The sequence below is a fragment of the Cardiocondyla obscurior genome, linkage group LG22 (assembly GCF_019399895.1).
Source record: "Cardiocondyla obscurior isolate alpha-2009 linkage group LG22, Cobs3.1, whole genome shotgun sequence".
Classification (NCBI taxonomy): Eukaryota; Metazoa; Arthropoda; class Insecta; order Hymenoptera; family Formicidae; genus Cardiocondyla; species Cardiocondyla obscurior.
In genome coordinates, this window is record NC_091885.1 from 1,900,009 (window position 1) to 1,922,455 (window position 22,447).

General features: G+C 42.5%; 1 long non-coding RNA gene across 1 annotated transcript in view; it reads right to left on the reverse strand.

Moving 5' to 3' along the window:
- The window catches only part of LOC139110980 (uncharacterized), a 70,202-nt gene that overhangs the window by 42,246 nt on the left and 5,509 nt on the right, over nucleotides 1-22,447 (reverse strand). The window contains exons 3-5 of the long non-coding RNA XR_011547130.1: nucleotides 10,852-11,962; nucleotides 4,574-4,896; nucleotides 4,279-4,321 (exon numbers count right to left, since the gene is read on the reverse strand). This is a non-coding gene — a long non-coding RNA (uncharacterized lncRNA). The remainder of the gene's footprint in view (nucleotides 1-4,278; nucleotides 4,322-4,573; nucleotides 4,897-10,851; nucleotides 11,963-22,447) is intronic.

Consider the following 22,447-nt stretch of genomic DNA (forward strand, 5'->3'; position numbering starts at 1 on the left):
CAATCGGTTGCGTAATTTCTTCACGTCGATAGCTCGCCGTGCTTCGCGCACGGCACGCAAATAATACCGATGTTCGACGGCTCCCAACATTTTTTCCATAAAAATACAGCTTTCGCGCACCCCGCTCTTTCTCCCTCTCATCGAGAGATATATACATTTTTTTTTATTCGTCCGCGGCAAAGTAAAAGCTCGCGGTGTGCGATATCGATACATATCCCGAAGAATTTACAGGAGCCACCGACGAGGTCGTACTCGTTCCGGTCGCTCCCACAGATTTTTTTTCCAACTCCCGACCACCCTGTCGCAGCGCGCGATCGCGAGGTAAAATATAAATCCTCGGGGAAGGGAGCAAAAAAAAAAAAAAATGCTCGTGACGACGGATAAGCGATCGTCCGCTCGCTCTGTCGCGCTCCCGGTGTATCGATACTATCGAACGATCCGGGTCAGATATATACGCGGTTGCCTGTATATTTCCGTTGACACAAATATTCGTCAGAGTTTTGCCCGTGGTGGAACGCCAGTGGTTGTATTTATCGATAAGCGGTCTAAGCGTTTCAGAAAAAAATGGGAGAGATCTCGCGTCGTCAAAAATTAGTTTTATTTGTAAAGAAATAGAAACAGAAATCTAGGAGATTAAAAAGATTTTCGAGTTTGCGGAATAGAGAGCTAAAAACGCTGGCGACGTAAAAATCCAGGAGACGCAGCGACTCGATTCGATTATTTAGTTAAATTGTCTACCGTAGCCTGCGTTATCTCAGGTATGAAATTAGAAAAAGACCTGGTTAAATTATTACGGCGATTAAAGGACACCGGGAAAATTGGCATTTAGCGATCGAAAGGGTGGCATCGCGATTATAGGGGTGACGGTGATTCGTCTGACTTCGGATAAGATTCTTTATGGATGCTGACGGACGTTCGCGGAACTTGTCCAGATAATTCTACGGTTCTTGCAACGGCTTCGTTTTCTGTGCAGCTCCATAATCCGCCTGCATCCGTCGCTATATCCTACCCTCCTAATGACCCTCTTTTCCTCCTTTTATCTTTAACCGAGTCGTTACGGATTATCGTTCTTGCCGACCCATTTTCCGGTTGTTCGGACAGAATCGAGACGCTTGAACGATGGGGGCAACAGAATCCGGTTGTGATAAATGTATTCCGTGCTAATACGCGTTATTTTAAAAAAGAGAATATCTTTCTTTCTTTTTTTTTTTTTTTTTTTTACAAATATATGAGTATGATTTGTTAAAATGTTGTAAATATTAATTAATATAATATCATGGATGACGATTTTCCATTATTTGCGTATACACGTCCGCGGGGTCGATCGCACGTGCTAAGTATACCGGAAAAGCTTTCGACGGACTACGACGGACCCTGTCAGCGAGGAAAGAGATCCTGCGGGATGGATTCACCGAGCGAGTTAGATATTTGCAATTCCAAATCCCTTCCGCCGTATCGAGGGACAGGCGATGGTAAGGGACGTGTGTAATTCGATCAGCTCCCGTCGTTCTCGATATCGGTCTCCGTCGCGGAACGACTTTCTCCGTCCATCTTTCTGCGGCAGCTCCGTTTCCGATTCCAGAAGACTCAAGGACGTGCCGCGAGGGAAGTCTAGAACGACTCGATGGATCGAGATAAAAGAAGGCGGGGGTCGTTACGGAAAGAGGCGGTGGACCGTGGATGGCGGGGAAAGAGAGAACTCGGAGAAATTTTACAAGTACCGAAAAGGCGAATATGCAACGGGAGGATACAAAATCACGTCGAAGCTTAAAAGATTTTTGTAGACAAATGTAACACGAATAATGTAAAATTAATTTAAATAAAACGATTTATTAAATTCTAATCTCTTGTAATTTGATTATTTTCCAAGGATCGAATATTTATTTAACATAATGTAAGTTAAGTTATATCGTGCCTAAGAATCTCAACTGTTTCCCATTTCGCGACGTCCAAAAAATACGATTTTTTATTTGCGAGATTTTCACACAAAATCAGACTAAAAAAATTCGAAAAGATTCATGAGAATTGAACAGAATCGAATCTATTTTATCTCTTTCGTGATAGCGCAATAAAGCCTGTTGATCAGACGTTTCTCTTGTTTTTCTTCACTTTGCTTGCACAGCAAAACGCGCATAAAATCGCCAAGAAAAAAAAGAACAGCACAAACAATTGGCAATGCTCATCGATGTAATTTCAAAGTTGTAATTTATCATCCGATTCGACTCTTCGTCAAATTTAATGGCGTTAATGTTTTTTTTTTCGCGGACACCCGTTACAGACGTGTGTTATACGATGCGCTTTAAAGAGAACATGTGCTTAAGGGTGAAGAGATGGAATTGCACGATCGTTCTCAATTGTCGTCAAAGTCTTTTTCAGAAATTCTACGCGAAATACTTAAGATATCATAATATCATAAATTATTCTTTTATATAACTATTCTTAAAATAATTTTACGTAGAAAGCATGTAATTTCTACTTAAAGATATTCTTTAAATTGAGTCACGTGATTCAAATTAATAATTTTATCGCTCTTAAAAATATCAAACGCGATCCTTCTTTTTCCTATTATTATTTTTTTATTTATCAAGCGTGGCGAAAGAAGCATTCGCGATTTCTCAGCTTTTCAATTTTCAATGAAAACTATGCTTCGCTGACAAACATAGGCCGAAATTTAATAAAGACGTAAAATAACATTATACCTTGGGGTCAAATAGCGAGCGCTCGTCCGTCACCGAGGTTGTAAAAAAAATATTTCTCTCGCCGCGTTATCGACTTTCCTTCATCAGCCGCGCAATTTTCCGCGAACGACACGGTACGACTCGATACCTGCGAGATTGGTGATTCGCAACTGCCCGAGAGGGTTGATCGTAACATTCAGAAAACGGAGGTCAGCATGATCAGACACTTGGGATGCAGACAAACGTAATATGCTCAGTAGATGTTCAGGATACACGATTATTCGAACGTTCCATATAAAAATTAGTTCTCAATTCTTGTTAACCTACTATCTACATACGATTACAAAGCAGCGCACTATTTTTCTTATTTAAATATTAAGAAATAAAATATATAACCCGATAAAATAAACAACAGCCTGAATTTTAAACACAAAAATATGGAATACCTCTACTGTCGCGGGTAAACTATGCTAACGTAGAATGGCAAGAGAGAAAAAAAAAAAGGAAAAGAACGCGAGAAGAACAAGGGTTTTTCAAGTCCAAAGTTGCGTTTACTCGAAACATCGAGCCGCGATTTTTTAAATCGATACGATATTTGCAAAGTCGAGCAGCCGAACAATCGCACTTCGGTCGAATCATAAAATCCAACGACCTGCAATCGTGTCGAGACGTAACCGTTAAGAGAGAAAAAGAGAATATCACGTAGCACCGATTCCTATTCTCTACTCTCCACGCTCTCTATCCCTCTACCTCGTGCGCTACATTGCAACGGAGGCGACAAATTTTTCACGAGAAAAAAAAAAAAAAAAAAACATTTCTCTCGATCGCCGTTCGTAATATATTCGTGCGCCCTCATCACGCGGTTCACCCCTAATCCACCTCCACCCGCGCACCATTTGGATGAAACGATCGTAATGGAAAGAGGGCGGGTATGGTAGAGAGCCGACAAAGTGCAGCCGTGATCAGTGAGTGGACGAAGGCACGAGGATGAAGCTGCGATCAGGGGTAGAAAAGTAGGGATGAAACACGCGCACCGACTCACCGGACTCGAGCTGCTCCATTTCCGCCTCCGAGTCATCGCCACCCCCCCGACCTAGCGTCTGGATATTAGCGGTGAACGCGAAGAAAGAAAGAAGGTAGAGGATGGTGAAGAAAAGGAGGAAGCGAGAAGGCACAGATGATGAAGAAAAAAGAAAAAGAACGACGGCGCTACAGCTTCGTTCATCGATCGCTTCATTCGCTCGTCCCGATAACAAGCGCTACAAATAGTTCGGTCTGCTAAAATTCGGAAAATGCATCCACTCTCCTTACTCGGGACGGAAGATCCTTTGTCTTTTAATTATTCTTTTCTTTCAATTATTTAGCTAATATGATTGGATATAGGATATCCTACTTTAAAATGTGTTTAATTGAATCGGATCTATTATTGCCGTATATTGTTTTCTCGATTGATGTACTCGGGGTCGCGAGAGTATTAGCTCAATTACTGTTATTTTATTTATTTTAATTATTTTAGTTATTAAAAAGTTTTTAATAATTGTTAGTAGACCAAATGACGTTTTCCCAAAATGTACGTGTTAAAAAAAATAATGTGACTCACCGATCGATGCGCAGCAGCGGAGTTAAACAGCTGTCGAATAATCCTGTAACAAAGAAATATCAAATTTAAATTGTAGATAGATCAAAACAATGTTTAACGTATAAAAAAAAAAAATTTACGCGTTTCTAATAATTTTTTTTTTATTAAAACCAAAGTTTTGTTATCTAAACAAGATTAAATTTTTCTAAAATTAAGAAATGCTTTTCTTCACTGATTAAATTTTATTATGTTAATGTTAGAGCGGTCTAGATAACGCTAAGCTATTAATTTGAAGCAAATAAAAAATTATGCTCACCTTAACGTTGCTCCGCTGAAGCATGTTGCCCTTCCTGAGCCTCCTCCTCCTCTCAGTTGGGACGTGACGAGTCATCCCTCCGCGCACTGGACACTCGCGAAAATCGCGGATAATAAACTACAATCACGCGGGAGTTAATTATACTTATTACAATCTTTCGCGTGATATTACACGGTACTCCCGTTCACAAAAATTAAGTAAGCAAAATTTTCTTGCATTTAATTAAACGGAACTCGCGAAGCAAACCCGACGAACCAGCTACGATTCGTATAATATTCACTATTATCGACGACGAGGGTACGTTTAGCTTCTTCGAATCAGACCTAGAACAAACGGAACAAGAATTGGTTAGATAGATACTCGAGAGCTCACTCATCGCGACAAGATCGTAATTATGACGGAAAATATTTTATAATATAAAATATAAGTATAAAAAAAATTAATTCGCGTGAATCGACAGCTTGAATCACATCTATAATAAAACAGTTTTCTTTAATGTAAAAAAAGCAAGAGTAAATGACGCGCGCTTTGTAATATTTATTAGTAAGAAAAAAAAAAAAACAATTTTTACCAATTGCGGTTAAATTTATTTTTATATTACTGCTCGTTGTTATACTTTATAATATTATTTATGTTAATATTGCTGCATTATACAGGGTGCACCAGAATGCGCGGATGGATTTATTCTACGACGGTGCCTTATGCGATCTAGAGATGTCAGCTGGCGGCGATATGAAGCATTTATTAATATTCCGCAGCGTCGAAAGGCCGTAAAGCGATTTCATTCCGTATTCGTCTGGAGGAGCAGACGTCAGAGAATTATATCAGACGGACGAAGGTGAAAGCCGGGAACGGAGAAGACGCGTCACGATTTCTTGCGAATTTTTTTTATTTCAGAAAACCGCACAAACTGCCGCGCTCTTTTTCTAATTCAACTCCCACGCGTTAAATTTACAGTAGTAAATAAGTTAAATCATATAATTGTCACTATTATACGTAATAAGCGTTAAAAATTAAAAAAAAAAAAAAAATTGTAATAATAAAAACTGTTTGAGAGATATCGTCGATTTGAAAAATCTCCGTCTGAGGAGGGTGAGACTACCCTCGGGCTTACGGAAACTGAAATCAACGTCTGTCACTTTAGTGGCCCTAGGGCGAAATTCGAGATGCAGGCAGGGCTCGATTCCCATTACGTCAATGATCGCGTTTCGGTTACGGTTCAGTGGATCATTACTTAATAAATTCATAAAAATATAACGCGGACGAATAAATTTCTGACAAAATCCATTTCGGGCGTTTATCGCAAGATAATTATTTACCCGCGTGTCTACGAGCTTTAATCAACGAGCAGTTTCTAATTGCATAACTGTAAGATCTCTTTTGTATCACCGCATTCTCATTAATCCGAAGGATTATTTAGCGCATGAGCTAAATAACGCACAATTATCCTATTTGTTTATTGGTTGATAAAAACTAAGGGGGAGTTAAATTTGCAGGACGATTGCAACGAACATCGGAGACCCGTTTAGCAATACGCAATAATAATGTTCATTATCAACAAATATTATTCGAGGCATGGTAATTAGGATACGACCGCCGATGAAGTTAATTATGTGCGGGGGATAACCGGGCCGCGGGTTTCCCCTGTATTAACCTATTATCATCGTTATTATTATTATGTTTATTATGTAAATTCCATTGCGTGCCGCGAAACGTGTATCGGTGCGCCACACTCTTCCTTCCTTCGTTCTCTTTTCTATTCTGATCACGTTCGTTAATTAATTCACGCCTCGGCATTAATCACACGCTTTTCGGACGTTCTTTTATCTCGAAGGTTACGCACAAAGTGCACGCGCACTTGTAAATAATTCCCGATAATTCTTGGGGGGGTCGTAAATAATTTAGGAATTTGCTCTCAGTCTAGAAATCGATTAATTTAATTAATAAATAAGTTTGCAATTGTAATCGGACGATTGTTAAGTAATTTCATAAAACTACGCTCAAGATCTAAAAATCCAAAACTGATAGGCGAAATCAAGACTGACGAGAGAGTCGAAAGAGGTGAGGCCGGAATGGATACGAGGATGGGAAGGATCGCGTAATTTCCTGACTCGACGAGGCGGGCGCCCGCCGTCTTCGTCTGAGAACCGACGAGAGAACAAGCGGAGCAAAGGGGCAAAGGACTACGGAGGAAGCGAAGCTCTATTTGCCCCCGAGATACGCCTCTTCCTCATCGATTATAACCGTATAAAAACCGGCAATGTCGGCCCGAAAATCTACTAGGAGATTTAATTATTTTTCTATAAATGTTTAAGCAACAACCTACGAAGATAAAAATATTTTACGAAAACGACAATTCAGAAATTATATATCAAATTCTTCGTATCATTTTTTTTCTGTTAAACTCCATATAGAATTTTTATGTATAAATAAATTATCTATGGGCTTATGAATAAATTTGTTTTTGAGAAAACTATGTATTTCGCGTTATACCAGACGTTCCTAAAGTTCATCCTCAGGATGTGTATAAATTTTGCAAGTATCTATATCGCGAAAGCATCTCCGATAACGAGAAGAAGTCGACGCATCTTGTCGCCTTTCCGTCGACATTCGTAAAGCGAAACGCAACGGTTTCACCTCAGGAGTCGCGTTGACGACGGTTCGTGCTATCACTCGACAAAATCCCTCTCTTCACCGTCCTGGGTGTACGGCCACGAAGGCGAAGGTCCACGAACCGCCTCGTTTCAGGCAGTCGGGTCGAGTATCGTCGCAGGTTGCCGTGTAATTAGAGAGGTAGCAACGTAATCAGGCACAGCCGAGGTATCTGCAGATTGCCCCGAAGTCCGGCCCGACTTCGCCCCCCTTCCCTCGCCCGTCAACAACCCTCGGGCTTCCCAGTCTTTCGACCCTTCTGCTCCTATCGCCCCTTTTGCCAGATCTCGTGCGCCACAAAATGTACGTACGTGGAGGTAATTTCTGGCCTGACCGCGTAACCAGACACAAAAAAGCGCCACGTGCATTTCCGCGCGAGGTTATTGCGGTCGCTGCGATCGATTACTTTTACGTTTCGATAGCTCCCGATTATTTCTTCACGACTCTTTCTCACCGATATTGGGCGATATCTTGCAATTTATAGTTGGTAATATGCGAGTAAAACTCATATTGCTTCGCGGCGATACTTAATGTTAATCGACAATTTAAACAGTTATTAAATAAAAAATTAATGACTAAATAATTGTTTCGTCACAATTTGCATCCGTGAAAATAAATTCAAAATCTGACGGCGGATAAATCCACATTGCCGTCAAATAAATCATATAAATTTAAACAGGGGTGACGAGAAGGAGCGTTCGAGAAGGGTCGAGTTTTAATCACGACACTCTTTAAGCATCGCTGAGGATTATGACGCAAAACCCCACCGAGTATTCGAGTCACCCTTTTTTTACTACTACTTTGTAAAGCAAAAGAGAACCAAGGGAGAGCGATTTTTCCATTCGACATGACATTACGGTCGCTAAGCCAAACTCGGAATGAAAAATCCCGCGTTCCCCGTCGCGGCGGTAAGTTATTCTCCTCAGCTAGCGATTAGTACACATGCTTTGCAATTAGAAATGATCACGTTCAAACCGATGGAAAATTAGAAACGCGACGTAAAAGCGCGGTTAAACAAACGATGGACATCACGAGCCGAGATAATTTATAATTCTCATTCTCTATAGCTTCACTTTCCGCCTCAAATAGAATAATTCGCGCGAAATAATGCTTCGATGATTACCCGTCCTTTCAATACGAAGTTTATAAGCCAGTAATTGCGTGAATTAATCGATCGTCTGCATTAACGATCGCTAATTCGTAGGGAACGATCGCATTTCGAAAGGTAATGACGACTGGAAACGAAGTACGTAGCCTGCCCGGCTCGAGTCTTTCACGAATGTTAATAATTCGATCGCGCATCGTACATCAAGCGACCAATTTTTACAATGCGCGTCAAATATGCCGCTTTTGCTTGCACATCTAAATGGAATTAATAATAAGAGATAAACGTGCCATTGCAATCTTCCCTTGCATAAACGTACGATTGCTATTTCGATATCTGTTCGGATAATGCGCAAGTTTATACCCGAGTGGAAATTGATTCCCACCGTTACCGAATAATTAGCTACCACCCAATTCGTGGTTCATCTCGTGGTCGTCTAGCAAAACTGTTCAGCACTGAACCAGAAATGTAACACTATTAACGAGGTAGAAAAGCTGGATATCTAAACGTTTTTCACCGCGTACTAATCCACTGTTGTGTCGTGTGCTGACATTACGCAAAATTCGACTGCCGAGTTCGCCGAACCCGCGGACCGTCGCGGTAGTGTGAGTACGTGCGTGTGTTTACATCTGGCCGGCAGCCTTCGCATTCCAAGTTCGCAAGGTGGAGGACGCACGGGCAGCGGGCGACAGGAACTGGTTTGCTTGGCGAATTCGGCAGTCGAGTTTTGCGTAAGGTCCAGGACACAACACAGCAGTAGAAGTACGCGGCGAAAAACATTCAGATCTTATCTATAGATACATGGTCCGCGCTGAACAATGACTAGACGACCGATACTAGACAGATTTCGTTTCTTTTTTTTTTCCACTCGGGTATTTAAAAGGGTGAAAAGGCGCGACACATATTTGTTTAAACATGATTGCAAAAATAACCGTACGCGAAATAATAATATACTACTCCTTATTCCCATCGATTTCTACTTTAAGCGCACAAATTTGACGGAAAAAAATGCCTCGATACGCATATCTGTAACGACGAAAATCGACTCGTGTTGATACGTTAGTAGATTGTACAATCGTTCAGAAGTGATCGCGCTATCTTCTTCGCGATCGCGAACATATAATAATGCGACGTTACGGAGCAACTCACAACACGTGGCTCGACTCGCGATGTAGCAAAGATAAATTATTATTCCATGCATTATTAATAAATATATTTTAAATATGTCTTAAAAAAAAAATTATATAAATTATAAAAATAAAAATTTAAAACTCGACCAATAAATGTATATACATATACGTAATATATGTATGTATGTATAATTGGTAAAAATTTTTTTTTCTCTTTTTCTTTGCGCCTATTAAAATAAATTTATTTGTTCATTTTCTCACGCGTCACCTTCTTAGCTTTTTTCAAAATTTCTACTTCAATACTAATTATACAATTTCAATTCGATAACATAAATAAATCGCACATTTAAGAGCACGTAGCGCGGAGTAATTGCAAATGAATGAGTTTTCGATAATCGTCCCCGATTTCGCGGTTCGCGAATCTCAGCCGACTGTTCGGGAACGCGAATTCGCAATTATTCTCGTTGCATCCCCCCTTCGAACCCGCGCGCTGAATAAATAGATCTTGTTACCCCTCGCAAAATCGCGGCGAACGACGCAGGTGACACGAACGCTCGGGGACGATTCTTTTTTTTTTTCTTTTTTTCTTTTTTTCTCTGGCTCCCCGTCGACAGCGGTGGGAGGATCGTCATCCACGTGGGGAACGCGAAAATGGAATTCACCGCGCGCCCTTCTGAACAGCCTATCTTCTCTTTCCCCTGGCTTTCGCAAGAGCGGCAAGAAAATATGCCCCGGTATAATTAAATTCTTTCGCGGTCCACGTAAGCAAACATTGATTGCGGCCGTCCGCTATTTTTTCTCCCTCCTCCATTTTCCGCTTTATCACAATGTTGTTTCTCAGACGTTCGCGGGCGAGGGAGAAAAAAGAATTTCTGTCATTTTAATAATGCACCGCCCGTCCACGTTACTCGCGTCCGATAATTAATTCTCCTAAAAGTAATTTCAATTGGAAAATTGCGAGGGCGCGCATTTAAACTGCATATCGATCTTTTTAATCTAAACAATTCATGAATCGCGCCGCTTCAAATCCTAATCGGGTCTATCAGCTTTGCGGGCGTGCTGTTAAGCAACGCAAATAAATAACAATTTGCAGGTACTGTCCAAGCAATACATTACTGTCTTTTTCATTTAAACGCAGAGCTTGCTGAGTAAAATAATTTATAAGGCGGAGTAGGTAATTGATTCTACTTGTGTCAAGCGTTCGAAAAGCGTAATTTAATTATGCGGTTTAAAGTTTTCTATATCGAGCTTTTATGTAAACTAGAAGAAACCATACGAGAGCGCTGTTTTTTAAACGATCCCAATTCACGCGCGTCGTTACATTCGGATATAATAAATTAATTAGATAAATTTTTTTAGAATAATTATTAATGAGTAATCAATTTACTTACATTTGTAGCTTTTGGTTAGGTTAGGGTAGGTTACTTTTCCGTCCGTCCGTCCATCCTTCCTTCCTTCCTTCTCTTTCGTGGCAGCGGTCTCGATTATCCTGACGTGTCGCAGCACTTGAAATCCCTCGACACTATATTGTACTGTTCTGAGTCTTTTTTATAGTCACCTTCACTGTCACTCGAGAGACGAACGACCGAAAGAATGTCAGTGAATTATCGCGGCGATTTTTTACGTTTAAAATTAGGAAGCGCGACGGACGATCATTTACTGAATAAATTTGCAGTCTCGATATTCACAGCGTTGCTCACTTTCTCCGGGTCTTCGACAAGTCGTCCTAAAGCGAGGTCCTTTTGATTCTTAGGTTAACTCTCGTCGGCGGAATGAACGATGCCAAGTTGTGCCGTACGACGATTGAGACGGGCCGCGATATGTTCCCCGCGCACTTTGTCTTTCTCAAGTTCCCCGAAAGTCCTTCACTCGAAACCGGACGAGAATCTTCGCCGCGACGAAGAAGACGGGCGAGGTGCAGTCGCCGTTGATGACAATCCCGCGCATTTGTGATGACGATCGCCGGAACTTGCCGAAAAAAATTTTAATGGAACCCGGAATCGGAAATGTCCGAATAATACGCGGTGAAATTCACGGCGGACGCTCTCCGTGGCGCTGCGCCCGCCACGCAACGTAACCTTGTCGTTCCGTAACACTTTTTCGAAGCGCGAGATGAAGTACAGAACGACGAGCGAGATAACTCAGGCGTGCGGAAAATGATCGTCCGTTCCCGAGTCGACAGCGTCGACACTTATTTGTATGCGACAACGTTCTATCCGCGGCCGAAAGTACGCGTAATTGCGGAGCGATTACCGACGTGTCCTCGCGCCCAGGTCTCCGCAACCAGACTGAAGTAACCGTCGAAGATTTCGGCCCTTGGAGAGAAAGAGAGGACCGCGTAAAAAGAGCGAGACAGACGATGGCGCCGATCGTCGACTGTCCGCTGTCCTTCTCGCCCCGAGTTCTCGGAAATGACCAGCTCGACGCCGAGCTGATCTGTTTACGTTTTTTTCGATGCGTTCGGCGAGCTCGATGCGTTCGGCGAGCTCGAGGCGTCTTCTCCTAAAACAAAACAAAAAAAAAACGAAGAGTTATTTTACTGTTCCAAGATCAATCGTCAATTTCGAGCTTCCTAATCGTCATCGTTTTAAAACTCACGTTCTAGCAAGCTCCGAAAGTAATTTAATAATCCGAATATTTTTCTGTTTCGTATAAAATTATTAAAAAAATAAATAAATAATCACACGCAGCAACACAGACAGCTGACGTTTACTCTCGCTTGACATGAAGCGTGCCAAGCGAAAGTACCAACGTCGCGGTATTTTTTTTAGATAGGATAATGTCTTGTCGAAATGCGGCGAGTTATCTCATGAAACCATATGTCATAATGCGCAACAAAATCCCGAGGTAAAGGTCGACGTGCGAGAGAGGAAAGCGACGAGCAAGTGGAAGTTAGCCGGAAATGAACGATGGCACAAGCAGATATCTTTCCGGATTTACTTTCGGCGGGTTCTCGGTCTCGCCCAAAGTGCTTTGATCGAGAATCTCGTGATTTATCACGTCGGCGCTGACGCCTCAAAGATAACGAGCATGTCTATATAACGCGTTACTTTTTTACAAATTATTAAAAAATATCTGCTGTTGTTTTTTTAATATTACGATTAAATAAAATTCTAGTCCTAAATTTTGATGGATTTACGTTTTAAGCCGGATCTAGAATAAGCAATGCAACAACGGTATCATGTGCGTTCATTGAAGCAAATTATTCCCCTCGTGTTTATACGCGCTCGCTTCGCTTCGATCAGGCTTTACGTTCTTAATGGAGAAACAAAATCATCCGAAGCGCTTTTTAATCAAACAAAAATACCGCTATTTTTAAAATTAGAATTGGTACCTTTTAATTCTACAAATAAACAACCGACAATTACATAAAAGACACGTTATTTATTTTTTCGTATTTTAATCGCGTTTATTAATCCATAATTAATATAAAAAATTGTAACGTGAAACATGCTTCTGCTAATTTTTCAATTATTTTTATTATTTTGATATTTAATCGTTCGATCGTGTAAAATTTTTATTAAGCACGTACGCTTTTTCACGCGTTTAAAAAACGGTGTCGACATTCATCGAAAAACGTTTCCCATCCGAAAACAATTTCCCTGACGCGTGTAACGTCTGCAGATTTCAACTTAATGAACCGTAGACGACCGCAGGACCAAAGGTGGTCTTTAGGATCATGACGACGGTGCTTGCTGTAAGACTCACTTCGAGGAAGGTCGTCGAACTCCCGGAGGTGTATTTCATTCCCGTAACGAGATTTTCGAGGGACTACCTGGAACTCGGTAACGAGCGATTTTCACGGTTGGCTCAGATTCCTGCCCCCGTGTTCGCGACAAAAAGTTACCGTTTTGTTATTCCAATAGGAAAAGAACGAGCGCGTCACAGGGCTGCAAGTCGCGTGTATTTTCCCGGCAGAGAAATTATTCGGCACGCGATTGCTGTTTACGTTGTAAAACATTCGGCCGGAACGATTCGCGAACAACGTATCGGCGAAACGTAACGGCCTAAAACTTCCTCCCTTTCGAAAGTTATGAAACCGAGGACGTTCGTTCCAGGGCGAAGTTTAGCTGGGGACCCCGGCAGCAGGGTGGTTCGCAGACGTTGAAGCGTTCGACGTGGTCCCTTTAATGAACGAGAACGCTTTCTTCAGCGTATTCTAAACCCCCTCGGGCGAAATCGAGAGATCTATCTAACTCCCGCGTACAGTTTTCCCAGAAACGGTAACGCGTCCCGACCGCGCTCCGCGCGCGGGGGTGTTTATCAAAACGCGCAACGCGTGGCCGGGAAAAGTAGGATGCAATTACCGTCAGCGAGCGAGCGAGCGGGCGAACGGCAACGGGCATTTCGGTCACGGCTGTTGCCACTCCCACGTAAAACATAATGCGCCCGGCTATCATTACCGCTGCGTGACGCCTCCCCTCCTCCCCTCCCACCCCCCCCTCAAACCCCCCGAAAAACGGGGGATGGCGCCCGTCGACGAGGGGGCGCAAAAAGGGCGGCGGGAGGAGGGAACGGAGGGCGAATGCGCTGCGCGTTCCCAGGAGCCCCCGGGGCGCCGCTGCCGGTGCCATTGCCCTCGTCTGCAACGGACGTGATTCGTTATCACGCTTTTGTGCGCGTCCGATTTAGAGCGGTTCGTGATATTAAACTGCGAATAGAAGGGAAGAGAGAGGAGAGAGGAAGAGAGTGAAAAACGAAAGGGAGTGACTGCAAAAATCGGCGGTCTGAATGATTCGCGTGCGGCGATTATACCTGCGCGCCAGTATTAGCGCGAGCATTGAATTTAGAAAAATTGCCAAAAAAAAAAAAAAAAAAGAGAGAGAGAAATTCTTGAAATAACTTTTTTATAAAATTCATATTGTAGTCAGGGGCAAATCATATCGATCAATAAAAAATTGTTGAGAAGAATTAAGTACGATAAACTAAACTTTCGATTTATTACAAGCTCCCAACGTTGAATAAGACGTGGACGAAATTAAGTTACCCCCAACGGAATAAATAAAGGAGTTGAGTCATATCGTTAACCAAATATTAAGTTAGCGCGCGGGGGTATCTTTTCGGTATAATTTTTAATTTCATTTAATTTAGGTTTCATGTATCGGGAACTCGTCCTCGCAAATCAAATACTTGCCGGAAGATATTCCGATATCGGCAAGATTCGACAGCGACGAATGTAGGGGAAAGAGCAGAAGGCAACGCCTCCGCAGTCTCGACGACCGCGTCCGATCTCCCTTGACCATTTTCCATCTACGAGGCAGGGAGGAGGAAAGAGGGAAGAGTGCTTTCCACATCCCCGCGCGATTCACTTCCGCGCGAAGCTCTCTCGAGGCGGCATCGCCATCAAGCGGAGCGTATCTCTAGCCGCATCGTCGTCCCCGAGTCCTCGTTACCTCCGTAACCACTCTCGCGCAACCTCCCTCTCGACGATCTTCATTCTCCCGTCCTCTTTCAACTCCCCCGTGCCTCCGATTCGCGCTACGGCGCCAAGTCCGCCGTGCCGCATTCAGATGAGCCTATTTTCCGGCCCGTTGCGATCGCCCTTTACACAACCGGTGCGCGGTTACGAGGAGAGGCGGAGGGCGAGAAAAAGATTACGGGGGTTGCTCGGGAGAGGAACGGGAAGATCGGCGGTAGCGAGAGAGCGGGCTCGATAAGAGCCCCGTCGACAGATACGCTTGCCCGAATGTGCGCGCCGGTGCTCTCGGAGCCGGTTACTCGAAGAACCGCGACTGTCTACGACAAGATAGCTTGACGAGATTCAACCCGACTCCGACTCGTCGCGTTGCAAACTAATCTTGAGAAACGCTTGAATACCGGATGTATCTTGTATATTTTTCTTTTTCGCTTTTGCATCTTTCGTTTTCCTAACCCTTCTTCGGAGACATCGATCAATTCTGTATCTTTTTATTGTACCAACATTAAATATCAACTTGAAGCTTTGTTTTATACAAATTAATTTTTTTAGATACGAGCTCGGGTCTTTTTAGACCAAAAATGTAGCCTTTTTTTTAACGGTTTAGAAAATTAAATCATCTAAATGCTGCAACGTTTCCCGGAACTTGCGGAAGTCGGACATAACCGCGCTCTCATTCGTTTATCGAAAAAAAAAAAAAAAAGAACGATTGCCCTTTTTGCACGAACGTGCGATCGGCGTGTGTCAAACGGACGCGCGGTATACCGGCGCGAGGCCACGAGCGCACATCGTTCATTTCCGGTCTCGAAGAGAGCGTCGCGTTTTGCCGAAAAAAATGCGAAAAAAAGCGACGGCTGGGGCACGCAAAAAAGCGAATCGGGCAGAAGCGCGACCGATACGGCCGCAGATTACGAATGCATAGTTCGCCGAATAAATAATGGACGGACAACAGGGGATACAGCCAAACCGATCGTTCCCTCAACTTCCGTTCTTTTTTTTTTTTCCCCGTTTTTGACCGAAAGCGAAACACGCGTTTGCCCTCTCCCACTTTTAGACGCGATATCGAATAATACACAAGCTTCTATATGGAGGTATTAAATAAAAAATTATTACGTCGTTGCAGTATCCAATTTTAGTCGCGTGTCATCGCGAAACTTCCTATTCCTCTTTTCCAGAAGGGAAAAGCAGAAAAAAAAACATTTTTTTTTTAACTAGACAATGGAAGGGAAATAAAAAGAACGCTCCGTCGTAGCGAGCACAATTGCAACGGGCTACATTACTCGAAGGGGAAAAGAGAGAGAAACGGATCCACGGGAATAATTTCATTGACGACATTCGAGGGCCCTGTTTCCCTGTTCATGTACAGTTCGACGAATTTTCTCCCGTGATCTACAGGATTGTTCGGCGCCGGCTATTAGCGACTTCATCAATGGCTTTTGATTGAAAGGTTCGCCGTGGAAGGAGGAGGGCCAGAAGGGCAACCAGTCAGCGGAAGGAGGTGGAGAACGATGACGAAGAGTCGCGGCGAACGCTCGTTGTGACGTCGACTGTACATGACAGCCACCCCCGTAGACATCTCGAGATCACTCTGTTTACTCTCCTCCCTACACCCGATCAAACTTCACAGATCTAAGCGCTTGGGAATCACGATTCTTCGCTCGACGATCTTGCGCCGCCGCAAAATTGCTTTTAAATGTGCGATTAATAAAAAAAAATTAAAAAAAAAATCAACTTTAGATCGAAACCGAGAAATGAGCTTTCATTCAATGTTTACTTTCTAAACTTTTTAATAATGTAAAAACTTTAAAACGAATAGGAAAATTCGATGGATATTTAAACTATTGCTGGTCGCTTTTGCTAGAAGATTCGCGAGGTTCGCTCGATAGGACTCTTCGACAAAGATACGCACGCCAACGTTTCTCTTTATCTCTGTACACCCGCGATACGAGAAATCGTCACTATCCTATCCTTGGACATTTCGACGACCAAATAATACCGTTTCGCAGTTGTTTTAAAGTGAGCGATGTTCAACGGTGTCACGCTGCTGTGGAAGTGCGTTCAATCGAACAAAAAAATCTCGCGTGGGTCTTTTTTTTGACCTTTTTTTAGCGGCCACCCTACCAAATCGAGCCTGACAATTTTTCAATTTACCCCGTGTTCCTTCCCCGCGAAATTGATCGATGATCGCCGACGAACGCGATCGCGGGGTTATAGGACGAAAATTACAAGCCTGTCCGGAAATAACGGAGCAACGGAAGAGCTCGTGACGCCCGACTTCCGGCGCTTCCGGCCACCACCGAAAATCCATTCCGCGATCACACTGAGAAAAAGTGAGTTTGCTATATAATTTATTTGAAGCTAAAACTATTTTTTTATTAATAATCAATTCGTATCAGAAATTATTTTAAAATTAATAAAATTTAACTAAATTACATCGTCTTTTAAACATTTTTTTAAATACAAATTAAAATATTATTTTAATACAAAGAACGGAGACAATTAAAAATAAATGTCAAATAGTGCAAAAGCGGCAAATATTAACTAGGAAAGTCAGTCGTATATCAATATGACGTCGCGCGATCGATGTTACGTTTTTATTTATTTTTTTGATTTTTAAAAAATCAGGAAAAATGCTCCGCCGTTGTGAACGCTCTTTAATCTCTCATGCGGCGACGTCATTGACTCGCGTGGGTGATAGCGAACGCGACCCGAACGCCGGCTCGTTAGGGCGGGTTGGGCGCCCAGCCCTCTAACCACCTCACCTCCACCCACCTCTGTCTGTGCAACGAGAGAGAGAGAAAGGAGGTGGAGGAACTGGTGGCGGCGATAGAACTTGTGCAGGCGGTGGCCGGAGAGAGGATGGGAAGGACCGCGAGAGAGTCGCCTCCGTGAGTGCTTGCGCTTGCGGCCATCGAAGGTAGAGGTGCTGTTGGAGAGGCTTGGAGCACGAGGGAGTTGAAACGAGCGCGAGCAAGAGAACGGGAGGGAGTGAATGAGGGTACAGGCGAGAAAGATAGGGAAGGAAGAGGCCCACAATGACGCAAGAGAGAGAGAGAGAAACGAGCGAAAAAGGTAGAGACGGTAAGAGGGGAAAGGAGATGAGATGCGGTGGAATGAGAACGGGGGTTGAAGGAAAAAAATAGTACGAGGGCGAACGAGCGCGGTGAATGAGAGAGGGGGCGAAGAGCGAGAGACGAGGACGAGGAGAACGAAAGAGGTGCTGAGAGAGCGGATCGCTGCTTATTACGGACGACGGTTAAACCGTCGATGCCATTAGCATTCGATAATTACTCTCGTTCGGTTCTCGGCGACGTGCGAAAAATGAGCGTCTTTGTTCTCGCACGTATGAACACACATCCAAGTTTCGTGACACCTTTTTATACATTTTTATAAATGTTTCCTACATACGCGATTGTAAATCTAACATCGCTGATGTTATTAATGTAAATTCTCTACCGGTTTTGTCTATAATATAAATTTGCAATCCTTTTTTTTTTTAAACAAATTAAAGACTACAAAGCACGCGCTTCGTGTATTATGTTGAATTTTTTATGACGATCAGAACGGAAATTACAAACGTTCTGTGTTCTAATAATTTAAGAAAAAAAAAAAAATAGTAGAATATATAATTTATCGAGAAATAATTTTTTTAAAGCGATTAATTGGCGCAATAATAAAAAAAATATGTCAACTTCTTAAAAAACTTGGCACGTAAACCCTTTAAAGTATAATAGCGTTCATTTATGAACCGAAGCGTTGCGTCGCTAGACCGGCTAGACAGACAAGGGAAAGTTTCCGGAGAGAGACGTGTGCCATTAACGAGAGGCTGGTCCGCCACTTATTCCGAAGCTGCGGACGTCCCTCGTGTCGGACGCCCGGAGTCAGCGAGCGGCCGCCTGACTCGCCTCTGGGGACGACGAGGGTCACTTGAAAGTTTCGCAACGACGGCACGCTACCGGTTCAACCGTGTGCGACGACGAGGGTCGCCGTCACTTCAGAATCACTCCTCGACGGCGCTCGCGAAAATTATACAAGTTCGTCCTCGCAACCGCCTCGCAAACGGATCGTTACAACGCCGCCGGAATTGCCGGTGTCCGATCCAGGAACGCGAACAAGCAAACTGCACTTTCGACTGACGACGAGCACAATTGTCTGTCTTTTCGATCGATTAATAATAATACTTTCTTCGCCTGTCGCACGGTTAAAAGAATAATTTTTTTTTTTTTTTTTTTTTTTTTTCCGCGGCGGCTAAATTAAACGCCTAAGTATCGCCGAGTGAACATTTTACATTTTGAGCTGCCGCTGTTGATTGAAACGGATGTCGATAATTTTAACAAGCCTCGAGATTTTAAGAATCGCGGGAATCTAAAGGGGATGTCTCGCGATAGCTCTCCACTTTTCTCTGAGTAAGCGTTCGCGTTGTTCTAGCAATCTAGTATCTCGAACGATTCATTTGCTCTATCTCTCGTTTCCTTCACCGTTTCTACTTCCCCTTGATCCTTTCTGTTAGCCGGTGGTCCACTTGGGTGGCTCCCGGGGAATATTTACCGCACGCGGCAATGTCGATATTGCTCTACAAGTTGTTTCAAAGGAGGTTTCATATGAAAAGTATCGTTTGCCGTGTACAATCAAGATTCGTATAGTAACGTTTTCTAACTAGCAGCTTCAAAGTTGATGTATTTCAATATTTCGTATAAATTCATAAAACGTTGAATCTTTTTTCTTTCGAACTACGGAATTCAAACTTATTTTCACAGAGCGTATTTCATTGAATTAATTGGAGAATGATTTGGAAGGCAAATTCTATGCGAGAGATCAATATAAATAATATTCATTTAACAAAATTTTATCCTTTAGAATAATTCTAAAGATAAAAAAAATATTGTATTTAATAGATATATAAATGAAAGAATAAACGTTGACGGGATATACTCTTTGATACAAATTGTATCCTGCACGATAATGAAATCTTTCCACATGCAATGTGGCTATCAATCGATATAATTGACTCATGTAACGAAGAACAAATCACATAATCCATCCCAGAGTGCATACGTGACGTTTTACGAGCCGCAAACTGATGAAACCGCCGAACGAGGCGAAAAAAAGGCCGATGGGATCGCTTTGTTTTGCCTAAACTAGTCGAATTGTGGAAGTTGCGTGCTCGCGTCCGTTTCCGGCGTAATGCACGTGAGCGCGAGCGTTCCGAAATTTAAACGTCGGCTTACCGCAAACCAATTACAAGTTTTCCCGCTTGTGGATGTCGCGTCGGCGATTTCCCGGAAAATCTCGCGACAGCGTGTACGCACCTCTCTCTTTCCCGCTGCATTTCGCCGTCTCTTTTCCCTGGCGTGCATCCAGTTACGCGAACCCCTCTGGTTTTTTAACCCATTTAGTCTCTCCGCGGAAAACGCGCATCGATCGTAACGCGTATGAGACGCAACCAACTACCGTGCTCGCATAATTGCACCGATGTGAAGGCAAACGCGTCGGAAAGTGCTCCGGGCGTTCGCGATAGTTGCGAGAGACAGAGAGGATACAAAGTTATGAACATAATACACGAGCTTACGAGATTTCAATTGCAAAATCGGGACAAAAGAACAAAAACAAATTACCATTAAGAAATAAATTTGTCACTATGAAAATAGAGCCGGAAGAAAAAGATCGCCGAGTTCAACGATTTCTATTTCAAAAGAACGTGCAGAGATTTCATTGTTACCCGATTCTAATCGTTTTTCCGCGATATTTGCGGTAATTGCCTCTCCCGTTTCGCTTATTTCATGCCACGAGAGTGAACGTCAGCCTAAAATTTTATTATAGCACAGTGGTATAATTTTGGCCTTTCAACTTGAAGAAACCTTTACCGTTTTCACACATGGAAGAAGAAACGATAAAAAGAAGCAAAGGAAGATCGAGTAATCGCGGGCGCGAATTAAAGAATGCCAAGTAACGCGCATGGAACAAAGACGCCGCGTTGGTAGCGTAGTCCGCGACCTATTCATGAAAGCTCCCACCCGAAAGCGCCCAAGTTTTATGGCACGCGAGTTCACACGTAATGCGACTCTACGTTCCGACGCAAAATGGAAAAAAAAAGAAGAAGAAAAAAAAAAAGTCGAAAGTTCGCCACTACGAGATTAGCACGTGCATAATGTATATGCAATTAACGCCCGTATTTATGACCGCGTTTCTGTTGAAGAATTTAACTGAAACGAAGCTAAAGACGTAACATGATTTAATAAACACATCTTGGAAATCAGTTTAATATTCATTAGGCCGTGTTTGAAACCGCAATTTAATTTGGGAACTTAAATGCGAATGTCTCGACAGACAAAGTCTGAGTTTTATCACTCGCGATTTATTAATCAATTTTTGAGGTAAGCTCGCATGCGTACGCTAAGAATTTTTCCATCTCGTAATACGTCCTTTAATTAACTGCCAGCGGTTAATGATTGTAAACGCGTGCACTATTTATCGAATCAAGTATTTCGCGCAATTTAGTCATCTTCTCAAAGGGGATGGATATTATAAATGATTATTGTACGGCGATATTTATATGGCTGGTAACCGCTTCTTTAACAATCAGATTCGAGCGTATTTTCCATTTTTCGCTGATTTCAATAATTTGTTCATCACTTTTAGACTGTGAGCGTGGAATAATATACAAATCGCCGAATCGAGTTTATTCAAGTAATGGAAAACCGTGATGTATCGAGCATTTATTAGTATAATACGTGAATTTCATTGAATTTGCACATTCAAAACGCAGTATGTATACAACACTAAATTTCGATTGTATATTTTTGGTTTTATTTTATTATTCCGCTCTTAAATTAGTCATTAACTTGATTTTATTAACCACATCGAAATTCTCGAATGTCGAACGAATCATTGAACTTTGTATTTTTTTTTCGCATTATTTTCGCAATCGCATTTCGATAGAACCCTGTCCGTAATGAATATGGGGGAAGTGTACGTCGCGTATAATTAACACGTGTGTTGTGTTTTACGAGTGAAACAAACGCGCCCAAAAAGGATAGAAGATTTGGGAGACATCGAGCGGTAACGGAGCATACGCACAGCCGTGGGGTAAGTGAATTATTAATTTATTTCGTTTATTGTTCGCGAAATTGCTTCAAATGGGAATTAAAAATTAATAATAAATAAAATCTTTTTCAAAATCGTTTACATATCGTTTTTGTACACTTTTGCCAAGTTTTGCATAAATTTATGGATCTGGCCGCGATGACTATTAGGTGCTCTCATAAAAAAAATTTTTTTTAATAAAAAAAATAGCTCGGGAGGATCAATTAAAGTTAAAGACAATCGTGTTCGCCATTTTTGAAACCTGCGATATTCCCTCGCATTCAGCGACGGATTCAGATCGAGCACGTTGGCACATCTCTGCATTCGCGAATCTTAATTCCGCGATGTTTCCCCGCTTACCGCTGTTACGCGAATAAAGGCACGTCGTAAAAGAGGGTCGGAGCTTTTCCATCGCTCAAGCCATTGGTACTCGGAAATTTCGCTTTGGAGGTCAGTGGAGTGCTCGTCGTAAAGGAGCATTGACGAAG